Consider the following 5,636-nt stretch of genomic DNA (forward strand, 5'->3'; position numbering starts at 1 on the left):
TAGGGCTAGGGAGAGAGGGAGATAATTAGGGTAGAAGCCGGGAAGCGGGATTCAGGGAGTATAATATGGGACAATGTTCTTAAGATGCGTAACAGTGTGGGTAAGGAAAGCGGTTCGGACGTTTGAAGCCCTCAGGATTTGGCGGGTGGATGCTGAGCAGCTGTGTGAGTGCAAACGTGGAAAATGTGTCTAGTTGTTAATTTAGTTGCAGGAGTGTGAGGTTTGAACCCAAGGGGTTAAGGGCGCAGTTGTCTGTCTGCTTATATTTTGTGCAGGCTTTGGGGATGGAGATCTGCAAGGCCTGCACAGAGAAGAAGCCAGAAAGAGGGAGTCTTGTCCTGCCAGGACCACCCTGATTTGGCTAAAGATTGTGGACATAGGCAGATGGATGACTTCAACACAAAATCTTGAAGGCCACAGTGCCCAGAGCGAGGCCATTTGCTTCGTTATCCCCCAAATGTATGTTAAAGTTAACATCCCTGGCTATGCTAATGAGTTTAATGAGCTGCATGCTAAACATACACGACTAGAGTGCTCAACTTTCCACCGAAATCATGCTAAATGTCACCCCAGGGAGGGGAATAGATAAGGTCAGGATATAAAGGATATTGAGGGCACAAATCCCTGTAGAGATAGAAGACTCAGAAGAGGCAGTCAATGGGCTATGCTGCTTCTCCTCCATCCAGGACAGGGACATCTTGCTAAGAATCAAGCTTTCAACTTTTTGGTGAAAAATGCCCAGGATAACATGTTATCAAATATTAGCGCTGTTGCAGTGAGTGCATTTATCAACAGCAATCCCCAATCTGTTGTGTCTGTCACTTTAATAAATTACCTATTTACTTTGCAAACTGTCGCAGTGCACGTCCTTAATAGCACTCTGAAGAAGGCAAGCATTAGCTCTAGTAGGTGGCTACATCAACAGGAGAGCCTCCCTCAGCCACATACCCTTTAACATGACAAGGAATGATCATAGCCTACAAAAGGATGTGACCCTAAAGATGTGAAACCAAAAGGCAGATACTGTGTTGGCATTCATCACACTATTAATGACGAGTTACTTCGTAGAGGTAGAAGAAACTGCTAATCTTGCCCGTTCGTGAGGATGTGACAGTCCCTACAGCTTCCCAGTCAACTGTGCATCTCACCAAGATCTCACAGTTTCAGTACTTTTAAGTTCAGGCTATGGGAAAACAAGACACAGAGGTGGTGATGGCATCACATGCAAGGAAAGCATTAGGCATATCTTGGTGGGGAAAAAAGTGCTGTCCCAATATTAAAGAAGAATGATTTGGGAAGTGAAAAGACAGGTAATAATGCCTCAACCAATGAGTGGCACCAAATCTCTTGGTAGCATGATAGAATACCATCTTTTTAATTTTTAATATTTTTAATTTTTCTGGGAAGGAATTTTACATTATTCAAATGGGGGTTTTTTAAGATTTTTTTTTTTCATTGATACTCTTTGTAATTGCTTCCAATTAGATCCTTCTAGGATTGATAGACAAAGTTTAAGATGTTTCCTTCTATGCCTTTTGCTGTGTATGCTGCCTTTGAGTACACCTTCTGCAGTGATGATAACTCTTGCACTAGCTGTTTGGTAAGATAGCTGAATGCATGAGACTTGCCTCCCTCTGTGGGTTTCTAGTCCTTAATGTGAGGCAGCAAAGACCTTTTGTGCAGTAAAAAAGGTGCAGGACGAGTAAACACCTCCACACGTACCTAGCCCAGTTTTGTAAGCAGGGCAAGGTGTTCTTTCTGCAACTGTGTTCATCTGCTGAGTTTGTAACTTCAGTCAGATGAAGGGGCAGAGTTCTCAAAAACAATTAGGTTCCTCCAGGTTTTGTGAAAGAAACCCATTAGAAGAGGAAGGTTTGAAGGACCACTGGTGGCTGAGCTGAGGTCTTACCAGATAATGTAAAAGCCATGGAGGAGACATTGTGGGTAAGTGCCCTGTAGAAAATCTGTGGTTAATGTGTTCAGCCGATCACAGGAGCCAGATGAGGAGAGCAGCCGGCATCGCTCCTGTTGTGGATGATGAGACTTAGTGCTGTGGCTTTAGAGCCCAGCTACATATTTTTCTATCAGCTGCTGGCAACATTGCCCCTTTGTCCTGTTGTTGTGTGAGGGGGTTGCCTGTGACGTTTGGTGACCTGATAAGGGAATCCTGGGGGGCCTCACCCTATCTCTGCTTTCCCCCTGCCAGCCTGTTCCAGCCAGGAGCCACCGAATGGGAGAGCCTGAGAAAAATAATTCCTGCCTCTGGCTTTGGTAGTGCAGAGCTCCCCAAACAGGAGGTGGGATGCCCTGGTACTTGAACAGCAGTGAGCAGAGCTCATGCTAGCAGAGACCCCAATGGTTTGTTTGGGTGCAGTTCCTTACGTATGCAGTTTCCTCATAAACAGTGATGGTGATCCATCGGGGAAAGGGAGAACCGATGGTGCTTTTTCCACTCACAGCCTGTCTGGAGGGTCACTCAAGCACAGACAACCCCACCTGCTTGCATTTCAGGGGCAGCTGGGTCTGCTGGAGGTGAAGACAGTATTACGGGAACACCCTAGTAGATAGCTATTTCTAAACTAGAGCAATTTGATCTTTCCCAAGTGGTCTCAAAATACTTTTAAGCACCCTTTGTGCTCTGAAAAGCACTCTTTTGTGACACAGTGCCATCACACCACTAGCAATCATAGTGGGCCCTTCCACATGGACAGGGTCTGCACAAATGTGTTACTGCAACCATGAGGGCTGTCCCAGGTATCTTGGGGCACACTCCTGTGGTCTTCCTGGCTTCCCTTCCACACACTGCATGAGGTTCAAATTGCTTGGTGTTACACACATCTCCCTTATGAGGAAAGGCTGAAGGAGCTGGGTCCCATTAGCTTGGAGAAGACTGAGGAGTAACCTCGTTAATGTTTTTAAATATGTAAAGGGTGAATGTCAGGAGGATGGAGCCAGGCTCTTCTCAGGGATGTCTAGTGACAGGACAAGGGGTAATGGGTGCAACCTGGAGCATAGGAGGTTTCACAAAACCATTAGGAAAAAGTTTTCCACTGTGAGGGTGACAGAGCACTGGCACAGGCTGCCCAGGGAGGTTGTGGAGTCTCCTTCTCTGGAGACATTCAAAACCCGCCTGGACGTGTTCCTGTGTGACCTACTGTAGGTGATTCCGCTTTGGCAGGAGGGTTGGACTAGATGTTCTTTTGAGGTCCCTTCCAACCCCTGACATTCTGTGATTCTGTGATTCTACGATTCACTCAGTGGTTTCACAATCACCGGCATCTCTTGCACATCCACTGGTGATGTTTCCGATCTCATGGGAGATGGTCAGCTGCTGACCGCCTCTACCAAATGTGCTCCTTCAGACTTTTATGGAGTCCTACCTTAATTCCTAACCACACAAGCTAGAGACCCCAAATAGCTGGGGAGATCCCACAATCTCTGTGGAAGAAAAGCAACAACAGACCTGTTAAGGTACCAGCAATGACACTCAGACTGGTTTAGTGGGTAATAATGGTGAAATACAGAATATTTCAGCTGTATCAGATATATAGTTTTTATGCAGAATGGAAGATTTTATGGCTGTGCAATGGAAATTACAATCTAGCAGGTACACCTACAGCTGTGGGAGCTTGTGTCCCAAATGTCATTATGTTCCTGATCTATGAAGCGGTGGACTGCATTCCCACAGCTGATGGAATCTGGAGGCATTTCTGGAGGTAGTGGCTGGCCAGCAGATGGTGGTGTGGAAATTACACATGCCAGCCAGGTTTCTGCTGAATCAATAAGCCAGAAAGAGTTTCTTCTATGAAGTCCTTCATATTAATAGTGCTACAGATCAAGCTGCATGCCTCTGAACAAAGAAATCCCTGGGCAATTACACCTTTACAATCTAAGTTCCTCACCCCTCATGCGACAGTTCAGACCAATAGTAGTATTGAGGTCTGAAGTCTTGCTTTTTGTTGGTTTGATTTGCTTGCTGTTTCATTACTAAGCACTTGCTAAGTGGTCATCTTATATAGCATGCAGTGGTTCTATACCCTATTTCACAGCCTTCTAAGGCAGCTTTGGCAGGTTCTGTAGTTAGCTATTTGGCATGTTGTAATACAGTTGTTACAGTTCATATACTACCATCTATAGGCTTTGTTTAACTACAAAGGTTTAAGTTGCTAGCACTAAATTTCGACTAATGTTTCCTCCCTTTGTTTTTATCAACATTCCTGTTATCATATGGAAGCAGAACATTTGTAGCCTCTAAAGTTAGAGCACAGTTGAGTACAGCAGATGTTATAGCACTGAATACAACCAAACAGTATTACAAAGATCATTATAAAAAGATTCATTTTGCCCAAGCACCTATATCAGGTACCCAGGAGATGAGCCAACACTGTACTTCTTGGAGTCCTGCTGAAGTATCATCTAATTGATTTTACTTGTTCTTGCAATTTCCAGACAGCCTTCCCACGCTGGACAATGTACATACAATGCCTGGTATTAATAACTGTACATACTCCACCTTGTGAAGCTAACAAAGTATCTAATGCTGTTCTGTTTTGCGGTGTAATTTTGGAAATTTGCAAAACCTCTTCTTGTAATACCATAATTGCATCAGGTATTATTGCCAAGAATTTCTGTTGCCAGTGAAATGTTAACTAAGGCATTTTCTAATTCACTCACTCACAACCAGGGAATAAACCATCTAGTGAAGGAGTGGAATGCGGTCAGCCTTTCTTTTAGTGGATTACTGTGTTTAGTACTGTGAACAAATATTTGTAACCATGATGCTGCCTCCATGGTCAAATTTGAGAACACAGAAATATTAGGAGTGATGGTACCTAAGGTACAAGTTCTCGACCAATCTCCTGGCAACATTTTGTGAGCTCTCTTACCACATATCCAAAACCACCCTTTTCCCTCAGGTACAGGCCAAGGTATGTTGGAAAAGCCCCCAAGCATTCCCACTATTCCTGTTTTCATTGTTTGGTTACAATCACTAAAGTTGCTCACAAAGGTACTACTACTGTATAGGAGCTTAAGTTGTCTGGGGAGAGCCTGGTGTTTCACACATGTCGGATATTTGCTCTTTGTTGTGGGGATTATCACCTCCCATTGCTGCGAATCAGTGTGATCTTGATGGAAAGTAGTTATTTGGCTTAGGGATTCCTAACAGGAGAATGCTTGAAGCTGTGAGTAACTTGGAATGTGGGTACATACCCAACAGTGATTTTCTTAGTAATTTGGACTAAGATTTGTGGCAAGTTACAGTAGAGGTTTTCTCTCCACTCACAATGGGGCTGTACAGACTTAGATATTCCCTTTACCTGTGTAATAAGCACAGCAAGTGTTAGTAACTTTACCCATAAAATCACCATAATATCCGCTTGTCCTGGGTTTAGCTAAAAACCCAGTTCTGTTTAGTGACTTTTACTTTCCAGTTCAGTCTATTCTAAACGGCTGCACTTTCTGAAGTCAGCAGCATGTTTTTGCAGACAGTGTGTGCTACTGGCAGTGATAACACCTGATGTTTACAGTTACGGCTTGAGACTGGGATGCAGAAAGGCTCTTGCTGATACTTATTCCTATAGTGACCAAGGCCACTGCTGGCTCTCAGTGTGCCATGCTGGGGGTGCCGAGTAGTA

This window comes from Apaloderma vittatum, unplaced genomic scaffold (genome assembly GCF_000703405.1).
Source record: "Apaloderma vittatum isolate BGI_N311 unplaced genomic scaffold, ASM70340v1 scaffold8819, whole genome shotgun sequence".
Lineage (NCBI taxonomy): Eukaryota > Metazoa > Chordata > Aves > Trogoniformes > Trogonidae > Apaloderma > Apaloderma vittatum.